Source organism: Choloepus didactylus, chromosome 3 (genome assembly GCF_015220235.1).
Source record: "Choloepus didactylus isolate mChoDid1 chromosome 3, mChoDid1.pri, whole genome shotgun sequence".
In the NCBI taxonomy this organism is placed as follows: Eukaryota; Metazoa; Chordata; class Mammalia; order Pilosa; family Megalonychidae; genus Choloepus; species Choloepus didactylus.
Window position 1 is genome coordinate 60401557 of NC_051309.1, and position 9884 is coordinate 60411440.

The 9884-nt window shown below is 36.1% G+C and overlaps 1 non-coding gene across 1 annotated transcript; it reads left to right on the top strand.

Annotated features, from left to right (window-relative positions):
* The first annotated feature begins 2926 nt into the window (after nucleotides 1-2926).
* On the top strand, nucleotides 2927-3087 carry LOC119530727. Its single transcript, XR_005216114.1, has one exon. It is a non-coding gene; the product is annotated as a U1 spliceosomal RNA (small nuclear RNA).
* Nucleotides 3088-9884: the final 6797 nt, after the last annotated feature.

The window sequence follows — 9884 nt, forward strand, 5'->3', positions numbered from 1 at the left end:
TTGATTGCATTTCTTGAGAGATTCTGTAATACAAAATATTATAGCAAACTTAAATAAACAAGGATAGTTTTTAAGCATCTGGCTTGTATTTAGGTTCTTATGGATAAGTTATCAAGCAAGCAGAAGGAAGCATTAATAAGATATATAAAAACTGTGTCAATAAAGCCAACAATTATTCTTGTCAATTTAAAAAGAGCTAATAGTGGCGATAGTTTAGGTGGTCTTTGAAGAACTAATAGTAGTATCCCCGGCATTTAACAAGTGTCTATTCTGTGCCAGGAATTTTGCTAAAACTCCTATGATTTTCATCATTAATCTTCATAGCAACTATGATAACTGTTATTATCATTTTACAGATGAAGAAGTGAAATCCTAGTGGCATTAGAGAAAATTTTTAGAGGTGTGTAAGATAAATTTAAATATTTTAATTCTATATTTTGAGAAGATGGATTTTAATATAAGACCCATACTTTAAATATGAAATATCCTCACTATAATTTTCCTTTTGAGACTTTCTTTCCTAACGCTTTTATCCTCTGTGAAGTAGGCTTCTCCATTTGCCTAAATGTTTAATAACGGTTATGAAAAAATAATTATTGGATCTTTCAACCAAAAGATTAAGCCCAGAATATTTTGCCCTAGTGCCAACCAGCTAAACATTATTGTCAGGGGAATATATCTACCTATACCCTTTACTGTCTTTCCTCAATTTTTCATAAAACTTCCTCTCTTTCTGATGTTAATTTTCTCCTCCAGCTATGACATACTCTGATATTTGAAAATGAATGACGGTTTCCTCCAAGTTTAGAGTGACTAGGTTGTTAAGATTATAAATGTGTATTCTCAGACACTTGAACATTGTTCACAAATTGGATTTTTGAAGTGTTAGCAATGTTCTTTTTGAGGGATTAATCTCTCCTTCAGTAGAGACGGGAGGAGGAGGAGCAACCTAAATGCAGTATTCGACAAACTTGATCACACTCAGTTCTTAAAGCTCAAGACCCAAAGTTATCTCTTGAGACATTTCTCATGCCTTTATCTCATATTTCTCTTCTGCTGGCCCCATCACACATTTTTAGTGCATCTCCAGAATTTTGTCTATGTGTCTTAAATGTGTTTCCATCCCTATTTTCATGTCGGTCTTTCTTGTTTCAAGGATTAGAAGGCAAGAGCCACAGTAAAAGCATTTTACTTCACTTATCTTCACCTTGTTAAATCCGGAGGAATAAATGGGAAAAGGTGTAAGTCTGAAAGCATCTTAATCAAAGATATAGCTGTCTTTTCACTCTTCAAGGAAAGTGTCACCTTTACCAGAGGAGGCATGCCACTCTAATTTGAAAGTTCTTATCCTAAGGAGGAAGCCTGAAACCACATTTTGTTCTTTGTTCACTCAGAGATAGTATATAGAACTTCTAGCAAATCTTTTGAAAAACCAGTAAATATGACCTCTTTTCTGATCCAAGGGGATTGTTCATGGTACACAGAAAAGTGATGGTGATGCTGATCATAGAAGTAATAGACTCGGTGCTCCCTGGACTCTGTCCACCAACATCTGACTCTTGTTCAAATAGACTATCCCACTATAAATGTTTCTATTTTTATTTTGTTTTGTATATTCACAGGCCTTGTGTTTATTCAATCAGGTGGTGGCATGCAGAAGACCCACTCAATTAAATTCTTAGGAATTTAATTGATTAAGTGTTACAGACTGCAAGATGGGATCCCCAAGGAGCCAACATTTCATGAGAATATTTTTCCAATTATTGGAATATGTATACAATATTTTTTAAAAATAAATAAAAATTCCAAAGACTTTCTTTCTAAGAGAAGAGGAGAATGAAAGAGACTGAGGGAGAATGAGAAATAAGATTATAGCAAATTATTTTCTGAAAATGTTTCTCTTCTTATAAAGCAAAATTTCATTAATATATAACTAACATAATTTTGCAACAAAAATAAAAGTTCAATACTCTTTTTTTAAAAAAAAGAATGAGTTAAATACATATTCTTGAGCTAAGTAACTATTTGCAAATATTTCCCAAGCTGAATTATAATTAGCATAGTTTTTATCAGAACAGATTTAAAATGTATTTGGAAAACATAGTTCAAAGAATATAACACTATAGATTCAGAAAGGTCCATGTTTTTCTAATGACTTCACTTTATATTATTTTGTTATATTGCATTAAAAAACAAGGAATTGTATTTGCATTAAAAATTAAGAAAGTTAACGGGTCAAGTCTGTTATATTTGTACATGGATGCATATAAGTATGCCCATTTAAAAGAAAGGATGGACACTATTTTAAAGTAATCTTTAATGTGCTTTTATAAAAACAAATTTGAAATACAGTCTACTTTGGTTGTCTGTGCTTATCAACTACCATAAGCCATGTATTTATTTCTGATAATTATTACCCTGGACCATGACTTAATGTTGATTCTTTGCTTTGTCTTTTCAATGGCTTAACCTACATTAACATGAAACGGAACACTTTAAGACTTTTTTTTCCTCCAAAAATCATAATGAGTTATTTTATTAATTATTTTATCAATAAAAAATAAAGATAAAAAAAAGAATATAATGAGCTTTGTAGTTATACAAATTAGGTAAGTTTTTTGATGTATAGACTTTTCCTCTTAATAAAATCCAACATTCCTTGGGGTATTTTATAACCTTTGTTTTGGAATATTTATTTGCCATTAAAGAAGTAATATCTGTTCATCAGAAAACTGTCATCACCACTGAGATCATTTTGGCTTATTTACTTTGGGTCATGTTGGTATATCTGCTTACAAACTTATATGGAACTACATAGTAAAAAATTGCAACTTGAGTCTATTATAATTTTTTGTATTCATCATTTTACTTAACATTTGCATTTTCAAGCATTTTTTCAAGTCCTTAAATACTATTTTAAAATGTAATATTGATGCAGGGGAGATACCATGATCATGACGATAGTTTTCCCAGGGCAAGGCTTATCCATTGTCCTCTGAATGTGCTGACCCCTGCGATTTCCCAAAATGTGGGACACTCAACTGCATAATTTGTGGTAGTGGGGGAATGCGTTCATGCTCTCCCCTGAAAAAAAGAAAAAAATAATGTTGAATTGATTTCATTTTATGGATGCAGCAGAATTAATTTAATAATCGCTGTGTTGTTGCTCAATTAAATTGTTTTATTTTTAATGTAATGTAAATAACCTGTAATAAACTTTGTGGTACATATATTCTTTATTGATGATTACTTCTTTAAGATGGACTTCTTGATGTAGAATTAGTAGGACAAAATGTGTTAAAATTTTAGACTTTCATTGCATATTTTAACATATTTTCCAAAAATTGGGTAGCAGTGTGAACCCTTGTTAGAAATGTATCTTAATTTTCAATATGCTTTTTTTAAATCACCAATTATTCAATTTCATATAAGAATAATATTGTCTTATGCATGTATTTTCTATGAAATACAATAAACCTTTTGTGAACCCATGTGTGGTACAAATGATATTAGAAGTATATAATTTTAATCAGTATTCCTTGATTTTATCATATATTTCCTCAAACCTTGCTCATTCTTTTCTCCATTGTAGCATTTTCCTTATCATCCTCAGATTATTGGATGCTGTTCATATATAACTTAATCATTATTCTCCCAATACTTGCACACACACACTAAAACACACACATACTCAGATTTTGGTATCTTTGGCTCAGTAGCTATTTGTGGTTATTTTTTGCATGAGGTAATAGTTATTCCTTACAAGGAACTGATATTTATCAGCTGTTTACTGGTTATTTGTCTGGTTTTATCTCATTTATGTTCTACCTTTTGAGCACACCACATCACAAAAATTATCTCATGCAAGTCTTCTTTTTGTAATGCAATGAACTCTAAGGAAAAAAAAACATATTTAGGTGTCCTTAGAGGGTGTGGAGACTGAGTTGACATCACTAGACTCAGTTGCTTCTTCTCACATTTGTAAAGCACATATTCTAGAAATATTTAACCACAAAGAAGTTGCTAAAGGAAAGCTGTTTCAAAAATTGATCTGATGAACCTGGAAAATATGGTACTCTGAAGGAAATGTCACTTTAATTTGGTTGGTGTTCCTACCACACCCAAGTATAATGATAAGCATAAAAACAGACAAAAAATTTCTGCAGTATTTTTAGCAAAATTATAACTTATTTTTAAATAAACACATTTACCACTTTCTCTGTGCTGGGAACTCAGAATTCTAAGAGAATTACAAATGGTGATTGATTTAATCCTTATAATAAATAGTCCTTTGAGGTAATTATTGTAGCTAACTCCATTTTATATATCAGGAAACTGAGTTACAGAAAGATTAAGTAATTTGACCAAAGTTAAATTAGTTGGTAAGTAATGGAGCTGGATTACAAAAACGGTAATTGTTTCCAGAGTCTGCTCCTAACAACAGTACCACAACCCCTCTGGTAGGTCAAATTAAGTACCCCAACATACATATATTCTTAATTTTGTTCGACATTTCTATGGGTGTGAACCCCTTGTAAATAGGACCTCTTTGTGATGTCATTTTTGGATAGGGTGTGGCTGAACTGAGTGAGAGTGACTCTTAATCTGGATTATTGTAGGCTTTATACAAAAAAAAAACAGAAATCATAGAAGTTGAAAAAGAGAGGGCAACGCCATGTGACAGGATTCAGAGATACAAAGTCAAGGACCCCAAGATTGCTGGCAGCCAGCACCAGAACACTATAGATTTTTAGAAAAAAGCAAGTTTTGCAGATATCTGGATTTTCAACTTCTTCCAGCCTCAAAACTGTGAATCAGTAAATTCCCATTGTTTAAATCAACATATTATGTGGGCTTTATCATTGCAACCTGGCAAACTAAGACATCACCTCTAATAAAAATGGAAACCCTCCAAATCAGAACATATTATAAGGCTAGACCTTAAAACATTCACAAATGGTCCCTAGATTGTGCTTAACTGCCTCCCCCAATCTGTATTTATGCATGTGTGTGTGAATGTCAATATGTATGTGTGAGCACATGTATCACAGGTAAGGGAGGGGAGGTAGATATCCTAGGTTTGATCAATTTACAATCAGTATAACTGCAAAAATATTTAAAATATTTGATTCTAGGGTTACTTTTGGAGTGGAGTGAAACTTTCATGAACTTTCTAATTAATATGACCCCTCAAAATGATAAAAAGATGATGTGGGACCTGGGAGAAGATGGCAGCATAGAGATGAGTGGAAGCTAGTCAGTCCCCCTGGAATAACTAATAAACAAGCAGGAACAGAGAGTAAATAATCTGGAATAACTGTGGAGGGGCAAACATGACCATCCACTCATCATACAGCAACCTGAATTGGGAGGAATGCCAGAGATTGCAGCATAAAATCTGTAAGTAAAAACTGTGGATCTGAGCTGGGAGCCCCCCCCCCCCAGTCCAAACTGCAAAGCCTCGCAGTGCTAGAGAGCAATACTCTCCGAGGTTTTAATTAGCAAATGTGGACTGCTCAATACAAGCTATGACTACCCAAGCAGACAGACACTTTTGATGACAACTGACCTTGGAGAGCTGGAGGACCTCTCTGGAAAGGAGAGGGAGCCCAGAGGACCAGGTGCTGTCTCTGCCCACAGGTGAAACTGAGGGGGGCTGCAGACTGACCCTGAAGGGGGTCTTTCTTCCCTTTTTTGGCTCAGTGGAGAAAGCCTCAGCCATTTTTGATTCCCAGCACTGAGACCCAGACAAGGGTGGGGATAGCAGAGACAGAGACTATTCAAATGCAAATGACCCCTCCCCAGAGGGTATATCTGTCCTAAGAGGAAGGAGGCAGTGCCAAGCTCTACTACCCACCTTCCATTCAGAACCAGACCCCAAAGCTTGGGGGAAAACAGCCGTGGGCCACACCTCCTTACACCAATGGGGAGTGACAGGCTGACAGGCACCACCTGCTGGGCAGAAAAGTACAGTGGCTTGAGGCCTCACAGGGTGTACCAATCTTCTAAGACACACCCTCAGGGAGACCTGAAACTATTGCCTCCTTCCAAGACCTGAGCTCATTCTGGTCTAGAAAACCTGACTGGGGTAACCAAGGAGGTCAGATGCCTAGACAACAGAAAACCAAAACCTACATTAGGAGGGAGAACTTATGGCCTAAAGGAACAAACTTATACTTCAACTGAGATACAGAAATCTAAACAATTAGTGCTGGATCAATTCAGAAAGTTTAGGAAAGATATGGCAAAAGAGATGTAGCATGTAATGAAAACACTGGGTGTACATAAGGTAGAGATTGAAAGTTTGAAAAAACAACTGACAGAATCTATGGAAATGAAAGGTACGACACATGAAATGAAGGACACAATGGAGACGTACAACAGCAGATCTCAAGAGGCAGAGGAAAACACTAAAGAACTGGAGAAAAAAGCACCTGAAAGCCTATACACCAAAGAACAGAAAGAGAAAAGAATGGAAAAACATGAGCAATGTCTCCAGGAAGTTAAGGACAAAACAAAATGCAGGAATGTATGTGCCATGGGTGTCCCAGAAGGAAAAGAGAAGGGAAAAGGTACAGAAGCAATAATAGAGGAAATAATCAATGAAAATTTCCCATCTTTTATGAAAGACATAAAATTACAGATCCAAGAAGCACAGCATACCCCAAAAAAGAATAGATCTGAGTAGGCCTATGCCAAGATACTTAATAATCAGATTATCAAATGTCAAAGATAAAAAGAGAATACTGAAAGCAGCAAGAGAAAAGCAATCCATCACATACAAAGGAAGCTTGATAAGACTATGTGTGGATTTCTCAATAGAAACCATGGAGGCAAGAAGGAAGTGGGGTGATATATTTAAGATACTGAAAGAGAAAAACCACCAACCAAGAATCCCATATCCAGCAAAACTGTCCTTCAAATATGAGGGAGAGTTTAAAATATTTTCTGACAAATAGACAATGACAGAGTTTGTGAACAAGATACCTGCTCTACAGGAAACACTAAAGGGAGCACTAAAGACAGAAAGGAAAAGACAGGAGTGAGAGGATTGGAACACAATTTTGGGAGATAGTAGCACAGCAATATAAGTACACTGAACAAAGATGACTGTGAGTATGGTTGAAAGAGGAAGGTTAGGAGCATGTGGGACACCAGAAGAAAAGAGGAAAGATAAAGACTGGGACTGTATAACTCAGTGAAACCTAGAGTCTCAACAATTGTAATAAAAGGTACAAATATGTTTTTACATGAGGTGGAAAAAATGAATGTCAACATTGCAAGGCATTAAAAATGGGGTGGGATTGGGGGAAAATACAATCAATGCAAACTAGAGACTATAATTTATGGAAACATTGTATTATGCTTCCTTTAATATAACAAACACAATATACCAAAGCTAAATGCATATGGGGGTGGGGCATAGGGGAAGGATATGGGACTTTTGGCATTGATGTTGTCTGAATCTTTATTCTGCTTTAGTTTAATGCTATCTTTCATCTTGTTGCTTCCTAGCTGTCATGTTTGTTTTGTTTTGTTTTTTTCTCTCTCTTTCTTTTTTCCCTTTTTCTTCTCTTTACCTTCTTTGACTCTTCCTCTTCTTTTGTGGAAGAAATGGAGATGTCCTTATACAGATAGTGGCTATGATGGTGAAGACATAAATATATGACTATATAGGGAACCACTGATTGTTTACTTAGGATGGAATGTATGGTGTGTGAGATGAAGAAAACTTGAGGGCACTATATTGAGGGAAATAAGACAGACACATAAGACAAATATTTCAGGGTCTCACTGATATGAACTAATTATAATATGTAAATTCATAGACATGAAATGTAAGTTACCAGGATATAGAACAAGGCTTAAGAATGGGGAGCGGTTGCTTATTCTGAGCAGAATGTTCAACTAGGGTGAACTTAAACGTTTGGAAATGGACAGAGGTGATGGTAGCACATTGTGAGAATAACAGTGCTGAATGGTGTGTGAAGGTGGTAGAAAGGGGAAGCTCCCAGTCACGTATGTCACCAGGAGGAAAGTTGAAGGTTAAAGTTGGAAATGTATAAAACAGTGAATCTTGTGGTAGACAATGCCCGGGATTAACTGCACAAATATTAGAAATCTCTCATGAAGTAGAACAAATGTAGGACACTGTAAATAGAAATTAATAATAAATAGAGGGGCATATAGGAAAAAATATATACCTATTGCAAACTATATACTACAGTTGGTAGTATTTTAACATTCTTTCACCATTAGTAACAAATGTACTACACCAAAACTAGGAATCAATAATGGAGGGGGAGTGGTCAGGGGTATGGGAGGATTTGAGTTTCCTTTTTTTGTGTGCCTTTCTTTCTTTTCTGGAGTAATGAAAATATTCTAAAAATTGAAAAAAAAATTAACTGTGACGATGGATGCACAGCTGTATGATGGTACCATGGGCAACTGATTGTACACTTTGGATATTTGGATAAAGTATGGTATGAAAACAACCTCAATAAAAAAAAAAAGAAAAAAAGTTGATCTCAGTTATTTTCGTGTGGGCATTGAGAAGACAGCTAAGAAATCATTGAATGCAATCTATATCAACCTCTGTATGTGTTAACTTTTTTAATTCTCAAAATAATCTATGAGATAATTCGGCAAATTTCATGAGTAAGAGAAACTTGCCCAAGTGGTTATGTAACTGGCCCACCATAACTTTACTAAATTGCAAACTTTGTTTTAAAGTCAAATTTAACTATGAAATCTTTGCTTTTGTCATCATACATCTGACTGCAAAAAAGTTACACATTATTAAGACTAGAAACTGGATTGTGTTTGTGTACATGTGTGCCTTCACCTGTGTACTTTCATTGTTCATTTGTTTTAAAAAAAGAGATAAGGGAATTAAATTTGCTAATTTAACAACATTTGGGGGTACAGGAGGGTTTATATGCAAAATACTGAGTTTGAAAAAGCCTAAAGTAGGTTTTCTCTATTTCGGAATTACTCTTATTTTGAAATTTCTAAAAAGATAATTTCTTTATGCATTTTTCAAGTATTCATGCACATGCATATACACCCCACAAAGTCACATAACATAGAAAGAGAATAGGCAGGGACTTAAGCTTTGTGAAACAAAGCACAGAGGCCTATTTCTATAATGTTATTCTACTTCTGATGGCTCACTTTTCCCAATGCTTAATGTGTAGTCTGTAAAGCTGGATCAAAACTCCTGTTAAATTGAGATATGATCAATTCTAATTTTAACACAGCCCTGGTATTCATTTAAAAGCAGTCTTCTGACTCTCGGGAGAACCTAGAAGATGGCAGCTAGGTGAGACAGGGCTAAGGAACACCTCTGTGGAAAACACTAGATAAGGACCAGAGAGTGACCCAGAATACCGGTTACAGCAATGTGCCAGCTGGACGAGATCTGCTAGTTCCCAGGGGCTGTATACTTGGTGAAACTGAGAGTCTGCATTCTGAAACGAGTGAGTAAGCTGGCTGAAAGTCCCACAGCCGCGCGGCGATCCGGGGAAACCAGGGTTTGGCATCTGGAGACCAATGGGCTCTTTCAATAAAAAAAAAAAAAAGAAAAAGAAAAAAGGGGAAAAGCCAGGAGTGGCTGCAGGTGTGATCGGCTGCAGGTGCGATTGTGGGAAACATGCAGTAAAACACAGCAAGAGGGGGCTGGGCCGGCCTTTTGGTGTCTGGCCTGGAAGATAGCCTGCTGCAGATATCCCTGGGGCCGGGGGAACAGAGCAGAGAGCCAGAAGCTGAAAGAATCCCCGCGGCTAGCAGCTCGCTCCTTGGAGGGCTGGATAAACTCCTGCCTAGGGCTGTGCCCACAGCCCAGAGCCCCGCCAGTTGTCCTGGAGCTGGGAAAGAGAAACTGT